We start from the raw sequence: 21112 nt of genomic DNA on the forward strand, positions 1-21112 counted from the left end.
AGTAGAGCTAGAGGTGCAGGATGAAATGACATCTTTGACGTTATGTGGACTACTCTGAGGTTGTCCCTGTTGTGCCCGCATCCTTGGCCTGACTTCACATTTGTTGCTGCAGGCCAAGCAATGGTTGACCATATACAAAAATGGTACCTCAGTATTTACCTGAAAAATAGTTGCAAGAACACTTTACGGATCATAAGAAAAATGAAATGAGATGATTAGACAGAAGAAAGGAAGGATGATGCAGTGAGATCCTATAATAATATGAGAGTACGTTCCAGAGAAACATTTTTATGAAGTCTGTAATGTACTACTTTAGCTTTATCCCAATTGTAAGTTATCAGACCACTTTATGGGCACTATAATGTCACTAGAAGTGCATGTCTAACAAAATAATAGAATGCATTACCAATTCTTCTGGGTGACCACTGCAGAGAGACTATTAGACCCATTTGTCAATGTACTTTGGTGTCTAATAGTTTTAAAGAATGGATGGTTGTGAACCCTATTCAACATTTTAAAGATATTGTTTCTCCTCATACACAGTCCATTGAATCATCAGTTTTGAGTACATATATTTGTCCACCCATGCCTTTTCAGTAAGCTGATTGAAAAGTAAACGAAAAAAAAACACATTTTGAATGACAGACTAGAAAATACAGTGTGTGAATGGCATATGGAAGGTCTACTTAGTGTTTCAAACAGAATTGATATTTTTTTACATTTTGGTATTATGCAACTTGGCCCAGAGCATTAAAATAGAATATATACAAAATAGATCTTCAAATAGGAAAATCTGCTTTGCAATAAAATAGCTTAGAGGTCCGAGATAGTAAGGTTTATGCCTTTATAAAGAATTCCTTTACAATGGATGGATTTAGCAAGCTCTTTAAAAGCATAGCTTTATTTTAATTTTAAATATTTGTTTATTTATTTGAGAGAGAGAGAGAGAGAAGGAGCAGGGGGAGGGACAGAGGGAGAGGGAGAAGCAGACTCCCCGCTGAGCAGGGAGCCTGGATGTGGAGCTGGATCCCAGAACTCGGATCATGGCTTGAGCCAAAGGCAGACATTTAACCGACTGAGCCACCCAGGCACCCCAAAAGCATAGCTTTAGATATTGTTAATAGTACTGTATTTATGCAGAGGGGTTTGCTTTACCAATTCTAACTTCAGCGTTCATTGACTGATCTCATGTTCCCAATCCTTTATAATCCTAAATACACTACCCTTCACCTTTCCAACTTTTTTAACAATTATTAAAATGGGTGAGAAAAAAAGAAAACATCCAAGGGAAAAGAGGAGAGCAAGAGGGGTTTTTCCCAAAAGAAGAGCTACTGGTTTTCTCTATGTCCTTGAATGAGTCAATTCCATCATTTGTTAAATAGGAGACTGAACCGGGTGATCCATAAGTGTCCCTGCTCCAGATTACAATGCTATGATGTTAAGTGAGAGCACTAAAATTAAAACTGTAAACAACAAATAAAAGCAAAGGGTAGTGTGGAGCCAACTTTCCAAAATTGCTTCAAATAGTCAAAAACAACTTTTTAAATTAAGATTCAGCATTGCAGTATTTCAGATTGCATACCTTTAAATCCCAGATCTGCTACTTACTAGCTCTAGGAACTTGGGCAGATCATGTAACCACCTATAAGCCAAAATTTCTTACTCTGTTAAATAAAAATAATGATATTACGATAGGGGTGAGGATTAAATAAAGTGGTATAGGCAAAAGTTTCATAGGAACTAAGTGCTCAATAATGTTAGCATTTATTATTATTATCCAGATGTGTATTGGCAATGATTAACTTATTCTTCAGTTACTTATTAAAAAACATTCATGTGTATTTTATGTCAAGCTTTATGCCAAATACTGGGCATCTAGTAGTTGCAGAACAATCTCTTTTCCTACCTCTTGATTATTATTTGATTATTAAATGTGGACTGTTATGCATTTGTAGGAAAGCATATATTTTATATGGATTAGCTTTGTTTTAAGAATATATATGACCGAGAAAGAAATGTAACAAGTCACAGATTCAAGTGTGTGAAAAAAAAACAATTTTCATTTGTCTACTACTAAGTGTAAGTCACCCCTCCGGTCCTTTTTTTTAATTGGTAGCAGAAAATCTAATCTTGCTAGTGGAAGGTAACTTGGTCCCCTCTTGTCTCAAGCTCATTCACTTTTGGTTCAGTTCAGGATTTTCTATTACCACATTTTTCTACCCCCTACCTTCTTCCTATTGAGTTCTTACACATCGTGTTAGAATCAGGATGTCTGATCTGTGGTTACCTCTCTGTCATCTGCAGTCTTGGTTGTCATTTGACTTTTGTCCTGTAGGCATTGAAAACATGGAAGTTGTTCTGTGGGACTGTAGAGTTCTGACACTGACCACCTAGGCTCTGGCTTTTATTGATTTTGTGGTCCTCTGTGATTTAGAGCCCTCCACCTGATCCCTAGCTAGAGCTGCCCATCCTGCAAACTTTTGTTTGGCTATGGAATCCCCTCACTTCAAGCTAGAGTAACATTCTAGGCTCACCGATTCCCAACTTTTGACTCTCGTTTGTTCCTCTGTCATGGTCTTGAGAATTTCTTTTATTTCCTCCATACCTTATGAGAGCTGAAGAAAGTTTGGGTAGGATAGATGTCCACCTCAGGCCTTCTTTCTCTCTCTCTCTTTTTTAAAAGATTTATTTATTTAGAGAAAGAGAGAAAGAAAGAGTGAGAGAGAGAGCAAGCACAGGCAAGAGTGGGGAGGGGCAGAGGAAGAGAATCTTCAAACAGACTCCCTGCTGAGCACTGAGCACAGAGCCCAACATGGGGTGGGGGAGGGGGGCCTCCATCTGATCTCAGGAACCATGAGATCATGACCCATGAGATCATATGACAGGAGCCGAAACCAAGAGTCAGAGCCTTAACCCACTGAGCCACCCAGGTGCCCCAGGCCTTCTCTTTTTTTTTTTTTTAAATTTTATTTCATTATGTTATGTTAGTCATCATACAATACATCATTAGTTTTTGATGTAGTGATCCACGATTCATTGTTTTCGTATAACACCCAGTGCTCCATGCAGTATGTGCCCTCCTTAATACCCATCACCAGGCTAACCCATCCCCCCACCCCCCTCCCCTCTAAAACCCTCAGTTTGTTTCTCAGAGTCCATAGTCTCTCGTGGTTCATCTCTCCCTCCGATTCCCCCCCCCCTTCATTTTTCCCTTCCTTCTCCTAATGTCCTCCATGCTATTCATTATGTTCCACAAATAAGTGAAACCATATGATAATTGACTTTCTCTGCTGGACTTACTTCATTTAGCATAATCTCCTCCAATCCCATCCATGTTGATGTAAAAGTTGGGTATTCATCCTTTCTGATGGCTGAGTAATATTCCATTGTATATATGGACCACATCTTCTTTATCCATTCATCTGTTGAAGGGCATCTCAGCTCTTTCCACAGTTTGGTTATTGTGGACATTGCTGCTATGAACATTGGGGTGCATATGGCCCTTCTTTTCACTACATCTGTGTCTTTGGGGTAAATACCCAGTAGTGTAATTGCTGGGTCATAGGGTAGCTCTATTTTTAATTTTCTGAGGCTCCTCCACACTGTTTTCCCGAGTGGCTGTTCCAGCTTGTATTCCCAACAACAGAGGGTTCCCCTTTCTCCACAACCTCTCCAACATTTGTTGCTTCTTGCCTTGTCAATTTTTGCCATTCTAACTGGTGTAAGGTGGTATCTTAATGTGGTTTTGATTTGAATTTCCCTGATGGCTAATGCTGATGAACATTTTTTCATGTGTCTGTTAGCCATTTGTATGTCTTCTTTGGAGAAGTGTCTGTTCATGTCTTCTGCCCAGTTTTTGACTTGATTATTTGTTTTTTGGGTGTTGAGTTTGAGAAGTTCTTTATAGATCTTGGATACCAGCCCTTTATCTGTAGTGTCATTTGCAAATATCTTCTCCCATTCTGTGGGTTGCTGCTTTGTTTTGTTGACTGTTTCCTTTGCTGTGCAGAAGCTTTTTATCTTGATGAAGTCCCAAAAGTTTATTTTTGTTTTTGTTTCACTAGCCTTTGGAGATGTATCTTGAAAGAAGTTGCTGTGGCCGATGTCGAAGAGGTTACTGCCTATATTCTCCTCCAGGATTTTAATGGTTTCCTGTATCACATTGAGGTCTTTCATCCATTTTGAGTTTACTTTGTATATGGTGTTAGAGAATGGTCGAGTTTCATTCTTCTGCATGTGGCTATCCAATTTTCCCAGCACCATTTATTGAAGAGACTGTCTTTTCTCCATTGCATATTTTTTCCTGCTTTGTCGAAGATTATTTGACCATAGAGTTGAGGGTCCATATCTAGGCTCTCTATTCTGTTCCATTGGCCTATATGTCTGTTTTTGTGCCAGTACCATGCTGTCTTGATGATCACTGCTTTGTAATATAGCTTGAAATCAGGCAACATGATGCCCCCAGCTTTGTTTTTCTTTATCAACATTTCCTTGGCGATTCGGGGTCTTTTCTGTTTCCATACAAATTTTAGGATTGTTTGTTCCAGCACTTTGAAAAATGTCATTGGAATTTTGATCAGGATGGCATTGGAGATATAGATTGCTCTGGGCAGCATAGACATTTTAATAATGTCTATTCTATCCATGAGCATGGACTGTTTTTCCATCTTTTTATGTCTTCTTCAATTTCTTTCATGAGTGTTCTGTAGTTCCTAGAATATAGATGCTTTACCTCTTTGGTTAGGTTTATTCTGAGGTATCTTATGTGTTTTGGTGCTATTGTAAATGGAATCGTTTCTCTAATTTCTCTTTCTACAGATGCATTGTTAATGTATAAGAAAGCAACTGATCTCTGTGCATTGATTTTGTATCCTGCCACATTACTGAATTGCTATATGAGTTCTAGTAATTTGGGGGTGGAGCCTTTTGGGTTTTCAACATAAAGTATCATGTCGTCTGCGAAAAGAGAGAGTTTGACTTCTTTGCCAATTGAATATGTTTTATTTCTTTTTGTTGTCTGATTGCTGTTGCTAGGACTTCTAGTACTATGTTGAACAATAGTGGTGAGAGTGGGCATCCCTGACGTGTTCCTGATCTTAAGGGAAAGGCTCTCAGCTTTTCCCCATTGAGGATGATATTCGCTGTGGGTTTTTCATAGATGGATTTTATGAACTTGAGGAACGTTCCCTCTATCCCTATACTCTGAAGAGTTTTAATCAGGAAAGGATGCTGTATTTTGTCAAATGCTTTTTCTGCATCAACTGAGAGGACGATATGGTTCTTCTCCCTCCTCTTATTAATGTGTTCTATCACATTGATTTATTTGTGAATGTTGAACCACCCTTGCATCCCAGGAATAAATCCCACTTGGTCATGGTGGATGATCCTTTTAATGTATTGTTGGATCCTATTAGCTAGGATTTTCTTGAGGATTTTGGAATCCATATTCATCAGGAATATCGGTCTGAAATTCTCCTTTTTGATGGGGTCTTTGCCTGGTTTGGGGAATCAAGATAATGCTGGCCTCACAGAATGAGTCTGGAAGCTTTCCTTCTGTTTCTATTTTTTGAAACAGCTTCAGTAGAATAGGTATTATTTCTTCTTTGAATGTTTGGTAGAATTCCCCAGGGAATCCATCAGGCCCTGGACTCTTGTTTTTTTGGGAGGTTTTTGATCACTGCTTCAATCTCGTTACTGGTTATTGGTCTATTCAGGTTGTCAATTTCTCCGCCATCTTTTCCCAACTCTTCTCTTTATCTAGATCTGCCCACCTGACATTTCTGCCTACTGCAGCCAACTAGTTCAATGAAGGGAAACCACCAAGGTTGTTTTTTTCTCAAGTTCTAGAGTAGATTTGGAGGAGTCACCAGTGCAAGAGTTACTAAATATTTGGGGGAGCTTCTGTCACTGAACTCTAGAGTTTCAATCCCAACATAGCTTCAGGGAATAGGGCCACCTACAGTTTTTTTATTCTCCTTTCCCTACCTTTTCTAGTCCAAAAAGCATTTTTATTTTTATCACCTCTCTTTTTTTTTTTTACTTTTTTTTATTATGTTATGTTAATCACCATACATTACATCATTAGTTTTTGATGTAGTGGTCCATGATTCATTATTTGCGTATAACACCCAGTGCTCCATTCAGTATGTGCCCTCTTTAATACCCATCACCAGGCTAACCCATCCCCCCAACCCCCTCCCCTCTAGAACCCTCAGTTTGTTTCTCAGAGTCCATAGTCTCTCATGGTTCGTCTTCCCCTGCGATTTGCCCCCCTTCATTTTTCCCTTCTTGCTATCTTCTTTTTTTTTTTTTAACATATAATAAATCATTTGCTTCAGAGGTACAGGTCTGTGATTCAACAGTCTTATACAATTCACAGCGCTTATCACCTCTCTGTTTTATAGGAAAATTGCTCCTATGGCGTCACTAATTTTTTTCCCACTCTTTCCAGGGCCTGAACTCTTGCTCCAAGTCCTCTAGGGTTTGGCTCTTGATATTTAAATCCAAGCTTTTGGAATATTTTTTTCCTTTCAAGCTGCTGGTACTTGCGATTCAAAGCCTTGGTTTTAAAGACTATTGTCTGCACTGTTGACTTACAAAGGCCAAATTAATTGCTCAAAGGCCAAAAATATGATTCTTTGTTCTCTCTGAATCGACCATATCCTGAGGCATAGAGAAAGTACTCTTTTCTACTTAAATATAGTAGAAAAATAGAACTAAAAGAAATTGAAAAAAGTCAACACTTAGTTTAATAGCAAAATACCCTACTACAGAAGGATGTCCCCAATGAAATAAAGTGGTTTAAGTGTACTAGTGTGCTGTATATTTATCTATGTTTGCCTAGCTCCATAAGGTAAAACAAAAACAAAACAACAAGTGTGCCATACATATACATATATATGTATATATGTGTATTTTTATATCTAGTATGAAATATATGCATATTATATATATATAATGTTTTTGAGCTGCATATATTATCACTGACTCTGTTTTTAAAAATCTTTGAACATGAGCATGCTGTCTTGGTTGAATACTTCTAGCTATAAACACCATTAATTCATATATTGAATGCCTACTGTTGCAGGATTTCTTTTCCTTTAGTGCCTGTGATTTTTGGTCACACTGCCGCTTCAAAGAATGAAGAGGCAGACCAGACAAAGAGTGGTGGTCAGCAAAGCAAAGTTTATTGAGCTATAGTACAAAGCTCCTGAAGAGGGAGGGGACCCAAAAGGGTTGCCAATTTGGCGTTTAAATCTAAGGGTTGTTTTTTTTTTTAAGATTTTATTTATTTATTTGACAGAGAGAGAGAGACAGTGAGAGAGGGAACACAAGCAGGGGGAGTGGGAGAGGGAGAAGCAGGCCTCCTGCTGAGCAGAGAGCCAGATCCCAGGACCCTGGGATCATGACCTGAACTGAAGGCAGATGCTTAATGACTGAGCCACCCAGGTGCCCCAAATCTAATGGTTTTTATGGCCTCTTTGGCATGGGCTATTTTGATCTGATTAACCTCCATGCGCCTGTCACCCAATCAGGTTTTTGTCCAAGTGCTCATCTACCTATCAGGTAGTTAGTTGTTCACATGGGAAAGGATGGGGAGCTCCTTCCAGGGTGTTGTAGAATCCTTTTAAGGGTGATTTCCTCTTAGAGCATGGGTGGGGCCGGGGTGGGGGGGGGCTTGTCCTGCCTGCCTTTATTCTGACTATTCTTCATTACTACTATATACCAGGAACTAGGGATAAATAAGTGAAAAAGAATGATGGACATGTCCCTGATCTACTAAATGCTGGGAATTTCTCAGTCACCAAGTGAACATCAAAAATCTTCAAGCTTACATCCCACACTGTAGAACCTCCCAAACACCTGCCAAGGTGTTCAAAGCCACACCTGGAATCTTCCCTTGTTCTGTCTGGTGGGAGAGTTAATTGTTTTTAGCATTTCCTTCTCCACCACTACCAAGAGTACTTCTAGATCCCCAAAAGAGTTAACTCAGGTACACAATTTTAAGGCTGATTTCTAAAAAAGGAAGGCTCTTTTAAATGAATAATATGCAGAAAGAAATGTGTTTTTTAAATAATTAAAACTTACTTTCCACTTAATAGCTATAATTTCTCAAGGTGCCGCTGGTTTTTAGAAGACTACAAAATGACTCTCATCAGTTTAAACAACAGAAATTTGGTATATTTCCTTTCTAGTTGGGTTTAAAACTGGATACAGCATAAATTCATCTCTCCTTGCAGTCCTTTGCAAGTAAAATAATCTCATAGTCTGATTCTAATGTTGCTAAACTGAAATTAATAATATATCAAACTCTGAAAAGATGAATCGTATTTTGCAGCTATACAATGGAGCTTTCAAAGCTCCAGTAGGACTAGGGTTTTTTTGTTTTTTGTTTTTAAACAATGACATTTATTTTAAGCCTTCTTTATTCTTTTAGTACATCATCTGATGGGAAGTCAGGATGAATTAAAGATGATCATGAAATTTAAATAAACTCATTCAGGACACCAGAGCTTTATCTTTTAGACAATACATTTCCACAAATGCAAAATTTGAAATACACATTTTCCACAATCTTTTAGGTCACTTTTTCTTAGACTTGCATAATGTATAGTATCTTTCTAAGGGAAAAGCAAAAACAAGGACAAAAATCTTCTCTTTGAGCTCCAGGTTTTAAATCGTTTTTATTACATTGTTACTTAAAAATATGCAAACATAAAACCAGGCATAAATGCCTTATGCTTATATCTCTTAAAAAACATAATTACAAATAAAATACAAACAAATCTACAAATGTGAGAAATTCAATTTCACAATATTGGTTTTTAATGTAGCAGGAAATATTTTGTTAAAATGAGAGATTTGTTCCCTATGTGAATATGGCATTGGCTTGCTACGTCCGGATTCTTGTATCCAGTACGACAATATGGTGTGCAGTAAAGTGACCATTCTTCTGACGTTTTGCTTGTGGAAGCTCTCTTGGTACAGTGTCATCATTGGCTTTTTTTCTCTCTTTTTATGATTTTATTTATTTATCTTGAGAGAGAGCGTGTGAGAGAGAGTGCGCGTGTGCGCGCGCACAAGCGGCGGGGGGAGGGGGCAGAGGGAGAGGGAGAAGCACACTGCTGTAAGAACACAGGGACGTCTTATCATCGGATATAAGCTTGCACACTGAATGTCATGATGTGACATCCCTTTGAGAGTTAGTGGGGAAGAAAGCTGTGACAATATAAAAAAACATTAAAAATCATCTAGAACTTTACACCACAATTATGTATCTAATGGATTGAGACTGAGAAAGTCTTAAGCGCCAGGATTTATAAGGTTCCTCAAATCTTACAAACCCAACACCACCTTTTTTCCTTCAAGTATTTCTTTTTTTTTTTTTTAAAGATTTTATTTATTTATTTGAGAGAGAGAGAATGAGAGACAGAGAGCATGAGAGGGGGGAGGGTCAGAGGGAGAAGCAGACTCCCCGCCCGAGCAGGGAGCCCGATGTGGGACTCGATCCAGGGACTCCAGGATCATGACCTGAGCCGAAGGCAGTCGCTTAACCAACTGAGCCACCCAGGCGCCCTCCTTCAAGTATTTCTTAAAATACCAGTGAATATCAAAGAATGACTAAGGAACTGGGAACACAGGGAGCTGATATTTACATTGGCAGAAAGAAAGAACAGAAACCAAGCTAAAGTGAGATTGGTAGAGAGTAAATTAGAGAAGGAAAAATTACAGTAAAATGGTAGGAAAATGTTCCGTTGTGTTAACTATTCTAATCATCAGCTATTTGGTTGGGGAATAAAAATAAAACATGGGATTTAAAAAATGTATTACTTGGTTAAAATACACCCATTTCTTTCTTTTTTTTTTTTTTTTTGAAGATTTTATTTATTTATTTGACAGAGAGAGAGAGAGCACAAGCAGGGGGAGCGGCAGGCAGAGGGAGAGGGAGAAGTGGGCTCTCCGCTGAGCAGGGAGCCTGACACGGGGCTCAATCCCAGGACCCTGGAATCATGAGCTGAGCCGAAGGCAGACGCTTAACCGACTGAACCACCCAGGCGTCCCAAAATATACCCATTTCTTAAATATTAAATATGTTAAAACTACATAAACAGGAACTGTAACTCCTAATTAGAAATAGAGGATTTCTTTTGAATTTGTCACTGACCAGAGTTAGAAAGTAATAAAAGTGTCATTTGACAGTTTGAACTACAATCTGACAATATTTTCTGTGGATACATGGAATGGTTCTCATGTTTGAGAGAATTAGAGCTCCAGTTACTTTAGAGTTTTAGTGGCCATTTTTGGTCCTGCCAGGAGAATGCAACCCAAACCCTAAATTGTCTGGTCAGAGACTAGGAAAGACAGTAGAAAACAGTAAGAGGCAATGTTGTGGATGTCTGTTTGATTAAATACAAAGCATTCATTATCCATCATGGTCTTGGTTTAAAGTATGCTTCTCATTCCAAGGCTGTTTTTTGAATTACTCACTATTTCTAGCATGTTTCCTCTTAGAGCAATCTTTAAAAAAAATCATGTTGGTTTTCTTCTAGATAGTTTCACAAAATAAACAACAGCATAGTCCTCTTTAAAAGGCTTGGAAATTCAATAATTATATGGTTCATGTTTTATTTATTTGTTTTTAAATTATATTCTTTCATCTTTTTTATCTTATAACTGACTCCTCCCATTTTGGAAAGGATTTTGGACAAATAGTTTAGAAAGCCATAAAAAGGAACAAGATAATTTTTTTTATACCAGTTAGATGAACGAAAATTTTCATGTGCTTTAAGAATTGGATTGCCCACAGAGGGACATCATTTAACAGTGTTTTGGGGTGGTGATGAGGGAGTTGTATATACCTAAAAGTACTTTATATTGGAATGCTGGTCCATTCATGGTTGTACTTTGTTTGTATATCAAATACTGTACCTGTCACAAGCTTGGATTTATTGTGAGGATGCATAATGTTGTTGGGAGAGCCTGCAAATCCCTCACTGGCAGCAGAGTCACCAGAAGTAGATGCACCTGTCTTCCCAGCTGGAATTTGCTCATGGGAAAGAGGGTCATTTAACACCATGTTGTCCTCATGGACAGCTGTATATATAAGCTGCCGTAGGGTGTGGAAGACCTAAATTCTGTTTTAAAAAAAGACTTCAATGTCCAAATGAAATTTGACATGAAAAGTATTTTGATGTTTTGATTCAGTTGATTTAGAGAATATTTAGGCTTGGTTTAATAGAAAAACATTATTTAGTTTGCTTTAGTCTGATCACTCTAACAGCTTTTAACGATTCAGTGAACACCAGTATTTTCAGCTCAGCTTAGCTTGCGGTTTAGCATAAAATAGTTCATTCTGTTTTGATGCAAGCCCTTAGTTAAAACATGGGCCTTCTCTCAGTGCTATAGCCATAGCTCGTTGTTTTTGTCCATTTCAATGGACTATTTTCCTCCAACAGACTTTAAGCTCAATGCTAGAGGCTGTGTCTCTTTTGCTAACCATCATTTTTTTTTTCTAGCATGCTGCCACTGTGTTAATTCTGGATATATTCGTGCTTAATAAATCTTTGTTAAGTGGATACATAAATGAAAGAATGAAGAATTGTTTTTCACTGGCCAGGAAGGAGGTAAAGACTCCTTCATAAAAACTAGGTGATTTCTGAAAATCACTCCAAAACTGAGAGGTCTCTTTGAGTCCCTTTGTTTTTTATTTTTTATTAAGGTATTTACTTACAATAGAATTTACTTACAATAAAATGTAGATTTTATGGGCATAGTTCCATAGAGTTTTTTCAAGTGGGTCTCCTTATTTAATCACTGTCCCAATCAAGATATAGAATTTTTGAAGCACCTGGGTGGCTCAGTCGGTTGAGCATCCAACTCTTGGTTTCGGCTCAGGTCATGATCTCAGGGTTGTGAGAGTGAGTCCCACTTTGGGCTCTGCGCTCAGCACAGAGTCTGCTTGTCCCTTTCCCTCTGCTCTTTCTCTCTCTCTCTCTAATAATAAAATCTTAAAAAAAAGATATAGTATTTTTCCATTATTCCAGAAAGTGCCCTCATGCCACTTTCCAGTTAACCTCTCACAACACTGTTCTGATTATCACAATAGTCTCTTCTAAAACTTCACATAAACATAACCATAACCAAATAAAGTATGTACTTGTTTTTTCTGTAATAAGATTAATAAGAAAGGACTGTGTTATTTCAAAACCTGCTGTATGCCTGTCCTTGGAGGATATATTGTCCTGCCTTCCCCATTCTTTCACCATTAGCTCTTAAGAATTTCAAAGATGGGGTGCCTGGGTGGCTCAGTCAGTTAAACGTCTGCCTTTGGCTCAGGTCATGATCTCGGGGTCCTGGGATCAAGCCCTGCATCGGGTTCCCTGCTCAGCAGGGAGTCTACTTCTCCCTCTCCTTCTGTGCTCTCACTCACTCTCTCTCAAATAAATAAATAAAATCTTTAAAAAAAAAAAAAAGAATTTCAAAGATAGACAGAATAAGATTCCTAGAAGTAGAGTTCAGAAGTACCATCAAACTTATATCATCCTACTGTGCGCCTCCATACACAGGTCATTTGACAAATCAAGCCGATCAAGAGGGGCATATTTTAGATCTGGGAACACAGCCTTGTCTTCCTGACTTCTCTGAGCTTTACACAGCACTACACCATTGGTTTCACTTATCCTCAAGACAGTTCTATGGGTAAACATACGTATGTGTAACAAATTGGAGAGGTTAAGAAAGAGCTCCAAAATTAGATATTTCCACTAAAAGTCTTTTTAAAATGTATTTTCAGTAACATATAACTCTTTGTGGTGTAGAGGGTGGTGTTTGGGTAGAATTGCAAAGGAGGTTTGCAAAGAACTGTAGTCAGTTTGCAGGCAGTGGAAAGAGGCTTGCCAACTAAAGCCTGTAGAAAATGGATTCATTGAATTAGAGCAGTCCATGATCAACTGCCAGAGCCGGCTTATTTTCTTTGCTAGTTCCAAAAAAAAAAAAGAATGCCTGAAACTTTGTGGTGTTGGAAGGCTATCTTATAGAACATGCTGGCAGAGCACACTTTTTCACTGGCTCAGGTCGGTATTTTTATAGACTTGATGGGGTACTTAGGGCTCTGGTAGAGATTTTTAGGTCAGAAAAAAAATGAGGCATAGGAGATTAGGGACCAAAATGTGTTAGTTTATTTGATAGCAGAGTAGAGCAATAAAACAGTCTTAGCAAAGCCACAGACAGGACTGGCTAAGCCTAACAATTTTCAACTGATTTTGCAGAAAGTTTTGCTATTACTGAGACCAAAAAATAAAATTGTGATCTAGGCAAAGGAAGTAAATAATCACGAAAAATAGTTAATATGATCTTATAACAAGGAAAGACATCATTCATTCAAAGGTGGTTGAGGGGGAGATTAAAAATGATTTAAAGGAAGAAAATTCCTTCTTCAAGTTAAGTGTTCTGGAAATGCTAATTATTTTGTACAAGATGGTTTGATGCAAGATATGTAGCAATTTCATGAAATGGCAAAAAAAGAATCTGAACAACTTGAAAAAGAATGTTAATGTTAGCTGAAGCGTACCAAGGTTATTTTTGTATTTTTCTTTCCCCTTAGACCCAGTAGAGACACTTCAAGAACTGCTCAGTCCCGGAGTGGAGGGATTGTGTGAAGACCCTGATACTTTACCCTGAGACAAGGTGCAGACGTTTTCATTATAGGGTAAGAGCCAATTCCTACTTTGGGTTTTGTAGTCTTTGAAAGTTGATGAAATGGTGAGGTAAAATTAGGTGGTATTATCAGAAGTACTAGGATGCTCTGAATTTGTTTATAGCTTTGTAGTAGCTCGTGTCTTATACATTTCATGTGAAATATGTTCAGAAATAATTCCTTGGCAGATATTATCATTATGTTTGAAATAGGATGATATGTAGAAACAATGGGAATTACAAAGCAGCAATCTGACCATTTTGGATTAAAACATCTTTAGCAGAGATTCTCTTGTTGGGTGCTTCTCAGCCTTTTTCTTATCATGCCCACACAGAAAAAGGACAATCTTCCTGTGATACAGTACAGAGGCTGCTTATTACCAGAGACCACTGGCTCTGGTAATCAGATCCAGAGCAGCTACAGGGCTGAAGGGTTTGAATCTTAGTACATCTATAAACAGTTATTTGGGGGAACTCTGCTGGGGAGCAATAGCTTTCCTTTTTGAAACCACTAAAGTGTCTCCGGCTTTGTCTGCATCTCAACGATTGGAGCCTGGGTTTAGAGGAGTTTTTCTTAGAGAAAAAAAAAAAAAACACTTTGTGTCCCAAATTTTCACATGAAGTTAATTTGACTTAAGATTGACCAATATCCCTGATTTTGTATCTAGAAAATTGAGCCTTAAATATTTTCTCCATCCTTTCTATTAGTACAATGATCAAGAAGCTCTCTCCTAGAGAATCCACATTTCAATTCTGACAAGGGTCTTTGTTGTCCTGGGGCTCTGGGGAAGTTGACATAAGACAAAAATCTGCCCTAACAGTCACGAGGACTCCCCATAGTCTGAGGTGTGCTTAGCTTAGGTCTCACTTTAATATTTGGTCCAGGTTGGGTAAGTCCTGTTAGTTGTCTTAGTTACCATTTAAAAAAACAAGTTAGTGTTCAACAGATTTAGGGCCTGATTCAAACCCAGACTGAATATTGCAGAATTATAGGTTTCAGACTAATAATGGGACCTGGATATTCTAAGGTTATTTCTTCTGTGCCTTATTCCAATATCATCACAGGTACCAACATAATTATGACCTTAAGAATAAATGGTAACAACAGAGATGGGATGAGCATTTCTATGCCATGAATGACTGGCATAAAATACCCTTTGGTCATAATTCTAGAAGTTGTCTTATTTTACCAGGGTTTTTGTCTTGTTTTGGTTTGGTTTGGTGTCTTAGGTTTTGCTTTTTTTTTTTTTTTAATTTTAGTTAACAATTTTTTAAGAGCAGTTTTAGGTTTATAGAAAAATTAATTGAAAACTATAAAGAATCCTTACATGTCCTCCCCCAAAACACACATAATTCCCCCTATTATTAACATCTTGTATTAGTACGGTACATTTGTTAAAATTAATGAGCCAGTATTGATAGGTACATTATTATTAATTAAAGTCCATTACAATGAGCTTACTCTTTGTATTGTACATTCTTTGGGTTTTAAAAAATGTATAATGACATATTTCCGTTGTTGCTGTGTCATATATTATATCATATAGTACTGTATAGTGCATTATATGGAAAATACAGAATATTTTGACCACTCCCCAAAATTTGTGTGCTTTCCCTATTTGCCCTTCCCTCCCCTCACTGAAACCCTGGCAACCTCTGATCCTTTTACTACCTCCAGAATTTTGCCTTTTTAAGGATGCCATGTAATTGCAATCATACAGAAGATAGCCATTTCAGACTGGCTTCTTCCACTTAGAAATATTTCACTTTTTAAGTTTCTTGGATGTCTTTTTGTGGCTAGATAACTCATTTCTTTTTATTGCTGAATAATATTCCATTGTATGAATGTACAATAGTTTATCAATTTGTTATTGAAGGACATCTTGGTTTCTTCCAAGTTTGACAGTAATGAAAAAAGGAGCTGCTCTAAACATTTTTCTGCAGACTTTTGCATGGACATGTTTTCAGCTCATTTGGGTATATGTCAAGGAGTGTGGTTACTGGATCATATTGGTATGAGTACCTTTAGTTTTGTAAGAAACCTCCACATTGCCTTTCAAAATGGCTGTATTATTTTGCATTCCCAGTGAATGAGAGTTCCTGTTGCTTTACATCCTTACCAGAATTTGGTATTGTCAATGTTTTGAAAGGTAGTTATTCTAATAGGTGGGTAGTGTTTTCTCATTGTCTTAGGTTTTTAATATAATGTATTACAAAAGAGATCGTGACTGCCCAGAATACTCTGGACACTTAACCACTAGAAATTTCTTTAGTATTTACTTGGTAATGAAAATGATTAAGAATATGGGCTTTCCTCTGGTAACATCCACTGTGATAATGCATTTTTATGAGATAAGAGTGTGTGTACACCTAAGTGTGTATTTATGTGTGTCTGTGTATTCGTATATGTCTACTATTCTCTATTATACAAAGAGATAATAGGCAAAGACTTTTCTAATAATAATACCATTGAAATGAAAATAGGCAGAGTAAATCAAAGATATTTTTGTTTCTAAAATTGAGATATGAGTATTCTATAGATCCTGATATTATAACAGACCATACTTGATGTTATCTAAAGCTAGCTTTCTGGCATGAGTAAGCTATTTCAAATTAGGCATTTCTAGTTTTTGTATTCAGTTAAATTCACCCATGTAGATATAGCTATAGGAAGGAATTCTTCATTGTCCTTCCAAGTTATAATTTTTCTGTGGCTTGGTGCATGTTTCTGCTTTAGATTTGATTATATTGCTTTGTAAATATGTCTGATGAGATAAACTTCCATTCTAGAGGGCTACTTTCTCAAGTATAAGGACTACTCCTCCCATAATTCTATCTTTAAAATGTAGCACAATGCCTGTGTTAAAGAAAAAAATTTCATGATACTTGTAAAGTAAGGAAGACTTTATTCAAGAGGGACTATGGCAGTGGAGTTTTGCAGAAGGGGAGAGAGATAGGACTCAACTCCTAATACAACAAGGACAAGTAGAGATTTAGAACCAAGGGTCAGGGTGGAGATCAGTGGATGGAAAATTACTGGGCCTAGGGGAATTCTCACTATACTGATTCAACAAGATTCTTACTGAAGGCAGGCCAGGGTGATAAGATATGGAGGATGGAGGATGAGGAATTTGATCTAATATCAAGGACAATCAGATACCAAGGAAAGAGGATTTTCCCGAAACTAATTCAGCAGAATTCTTGCTAGAACTGGACTAAGCAGGCCAAAGAGAGAACCCAAGGTCAGAGCCTAGTTGAGAAGAGGATTTAGAGGAGCCTGACATAGATTTGGTCCAGAAGAGTCTTTGTCACCTGACACATAGTAGAATTTTAGTGAACATGTATTATGTTATTATATAGATGGCTTTCCATCAAATACTATAGAAATCTATTAACAAAGTCCTAAAGACACCAGGCAAGCATTGTAATTTAAGAAAAAAGAAGAGGGAAATCACTTTAAATCATATAAATTATTTTGTGTAATGTTCAAGACTAAGCTATTAATCAGAGCATAGATTTGGTTAAAAAATTAAACAACTGATATACGTGAACAATTTCTAAGTGCAAAACAGAATTTCAACAATTACTTTCTAAAAACAATGCACTTTAGTGGAGGAGGGTTGGGGGAGAAGGGAAAGGGAATCCTATTAGTGACATAGATTAAATATATATACAAATTTTATAAAGAAATAAAATAAAATGTATCTTAAATCTAGAATGTACCTTAAATTGGACTAAATTTTAAATCTAGGTTGCAAATTCATTGATATCATAGTATATGAAAGCCTGTTTTTCTAAACATTAGCATGCATAAAAGTTACCTTGAGTCCTTGTTTAAATTTCATTCTCTTGGGCCCTACACCTCAGTATCTGAGTAATTTGAAGGATCAGTGATTTTTCACTTTTAACAAGTACTCCAGCTTATTCTGTTACAGGGACCTGTAGGCCATGCTTTAAAGAACCCTGATCTCTACCCTTTACAATTTTCTTCCCTGTTGTATTGTTGATGTTTGAAAGTACCCCCTGAGAATAGGGTGATAGGGAGATCAGCCCAAATATAGGAACCAAAAGAATATGCCAACAAGATTAACTTCATGGCCCCTTACAGTGGTGTGGCTGAAGGAGGATTGTCCTACAAGTCTGAAAATGAGAAAGCAAACTAATCGGAGAGACCAGCACAAAAATTGTATCCAAGATTAGAACATTTCAAGAAAGAATGAAATGCATATTTTGTAAATAGAATAAATATTTTCTAAATAGATAAAATATAGTACAATTACATCAATATTCAATGAATTGTTTATTTCAAAGATATGAGTTATGATATTTATAACTATAGGGGAAATGATAAATACCCAAGAAGTCCAAAAGTGGGGGATTGACTAAGTTAATTAGTATCACTATCCCAATGTAATATTATTTTCACTGCTTTAAAGAATGATGTTATTTAGAAAGTATCTAACATAATGTGATATCAAAAGAAAAATGAGAAATGATATGTGTTTCTGCATAATATATGTATACATATGTAGTGAAATTTCAGGTGTTTTGAATTCTAAAATTTTCTTCAATATTATATGGTACTCACAAAATCAAATACTAGAATCTAAAACCTAGATGAGGTAGATCAATAATATCTGGAATCAGATACTTTGATCATGAATTTTTAATAGTTAAGAATAAATAATTTTTGCCTTTTGGCCAGACCCACCATCTTCCAGTAATTTGCCAAAATAACCAACACAGAGGGGAGAGGCATCTGCTATATGTTCTCTAGGTCTTTTAGAAAACATGGGGTGGTTCCTTTGGCTATATACATGCCAATCTGCAAGAAAGGTGATATTATAGACATCAGGGGAATGGCACTGTTCAAAAAGGAACACCCTACAAATGGTACCATGGCAAGACTGGAAGAGTCTATAGTGTTACCCAGCATGCTGTTGGCATTGTTGTAAACAAATAAAGTGCCAGTCTGCTCCATCCAGAGAAACACATTTTGTAAGAACCAATGGAAAGGAGCCTGAGCTGCTAGAATCCATTCCCTATGAATCCATGCCTTGATAAGTGACAAAAAAATAAAAGACCTTTGGATTGTAAAAATGTTTCTTTTAGTTGAGTAGAAGTGTGGTATGCCTTTCCCCAAAGAAATATTTAAGACAAAACAACAACAACAGTTAAAAAAAGACAAAAAAGTAAATAATCTTTAAGTAAAAAGGTGTTTTGAAATTACGTTATTATTAAGCTCCAGGTAAACTCTAAATACCCCCATCTGGCCAATTATTAGAATCATTTGGGGGACATTTTGAAGATATGGATTCGTTAGAATCTAGAGAAGTGGTTAAGTTTCTGCAGATCGGAGTTTAGCTCTGGAATCTGAAATTTTTGAATACATATTGATGGCCTTATTGATTAGCAAAGTTTGGTGACCATTGTTGTGGGGAAGACAATTTATGTCTTCAAGAATTTTTGCAATGATCAACATATGCCAAGAAAATTCAAGCCAAAAATAATGTCAAAGTCTAGAATGTTTAATGTATATAACATAGTAAATAAAGTAGAAGTTCAGAGGAGGGGAAGAAGAAAATGAAGAGGATTATTTGGGAGGACCTTCTTGAAGAAGAATCTCATAAGCATTGGAGTGGTAGCCTAAATACTGGAGAAACCATCGTCATCTGAACAATCTTCATGTTAAGATGAGGAGTGATGTCACTGTGGAACACTTAGGGATGGCAGTAACACAGTTGGCCCATTTGGGGATGTCAGCTCTTTCACCAATCCAAAGTGTAAGCCTTACATTCTTTCCCCAGAGGCCCAGGTCCCTTTCAGGCTTTTCCTCCCAATCTGGCTCTTGGTTTGGAGGCAAGGGCTGCCTCCTGGTTGAAGAGGCTTCTCAGCACTTTAGGATGGGAAGGCATGTGAAGTCTATAAATAATTGTCTCTTAAGGCGAGGAAAGGCATCAGAAAATTTGTGCAAAGACAAAATGTTTATTATTTATGTTTATTAAAAGGAATTATGGCTTTTAAAAGACGAAGAATCAATCACAGAGTAAGTTGACGTTGGACCTTTACAAATAGATATGATTTGCTTTCCCAGAACACGAAAAGTGCAGGTGGAGAGTCATTTCAGTGATGGGGACCTCATTCACCTAAGTCTTTCTTCTGTCGACTCAATTTCTTCTTTAATACAAATGCTGTTGTTTAAACATACATTCCTCTAGTTTATGTTGCCTAAACTGACAGTAAATTCATTTTATGCCACATGGGACCTAAGAGTAGGAGGTCAACAAATATTTTGTCAAAGAAAAAAGCCAATAGCAGCTTGACTAGAGTCGACTGAGGAATGGGCATAGGTAAGGCTGGACGTGACTGGTAGTCATACTGAGCAGGAAGTCAAGTCCCAGAATGAGGAATTTTGACTTGGCCTTACAGTGAAGGTTTCTGAGAAGGATAATGAGAAGATAAATGTGAGTTTTGAGGAAGAAAATCAGCCAACAGTAAAGAAGATGGATTAAAGAGAGGAGGAACAGGAAATGCAATTAGCATGCTAACTAGCTAATTACCACCAGAGGAAACCTGGACTAGGCTGTTGGGAGTGAAAAGAAAAAGAAGGTAGGTAACAGCGAAGTTTTGCAGCTCAATTAGAGTAATATTGATTAATCACCTACTAAGTGCCAATCATTGTTCTAGGCCACTGGGACATCAAGTGAACAAAATGGCACATATATTCTGTCAGGAAAACAGACATAAGGAGCAATAACAAATAAATATAATAAATAATATGCATTATATATATGTATAATGTTGGAAATTTTAAATTTATAGAAAAACAAAAATTTGAGCAGAGTAAGGAGGGGTGGGGTAGGAGTTTGAAATTTTACATTGGATGGTCAGGGGAAGCCTCACTGAGAAGAAGCAAAAGTTTGAGGAAGGTGAGAGAGTGAGACAATACTCTGAGGGAAGAGCCTTTCAGGCAGAAGGAAAAGGGAGGGCAAAGACCCTGAAGTGGGGATGTGTCACCAATAGCCACATTTTGAATTTAAAATCTATCCCAAGGCAAGATGCTCAATTGCCTCAATTGTACTGCTCACCAACTATTGAAAAGGAGGATTTTGCTGCTGGGAAGAAATCTTCTTCCTTTGCAGTTCTGCTTCAGGCCAAATTGGATTAAATTTCAAAAGGACAAAAGAAATAGAATGAATTAGGGAGCCAGCCTTGGGCCATGCCCAAAGTTAAAGTCAGTGAGAGAAAATGAAGGAGATAGGAGAAGTCAGACAGAAACCAGGATCTAGTCTGTCCTTACAGTTGTATAAAGAGGGCTTGGCTAAGAAAAGGAGACTCCCAGAGGCTACAAAAAGATTAAGGTGATTCTCAGAGAAACAAACTGAGGGTTCTAGAGGGGAAGGGGGTGGAGGGATGG

At 37.3% G+C, this 21112-nt stretch overlaps 1 protein-coding gene across 2 annotated transcripts in view; it reads left to right on the forward strand.

Annotated features, from left to right (window-relative positions):
* B3GALT1 (beta-1,3-galactosyltransferase 1) overlaps positions 1-21112 on the forward strand; it is a 507740-nt gene that overhangs the window by 159192 nt on the left and 327436 nt on the right. For both annotated transcript variants that reach the window (XM_078070940.1, XM_078070942.1), the window contains exon 2: positions 13604-13708. The gene's annotated coding sequence lies outside the window, so the exon portion shown is untranslated. The remainder of the gene's footprint in view (positions 1-13603; positions 13709-21112) is intronic.

The sequence above is a fragment of the Halichoerus grypus genome, chromosome 4, assembly GCF_964656455.1.
Source record: "Halichoerus grypus chromosome 4, mHalGry1.hap1.1, whole genome shotgun sequence".
NCBI classification, from domain to species: Eukaryota; Metazoa; Chordata; class Mammalia; order Carnivora; family Phocidae; genus Halichoerus; species Halichoerus grypus.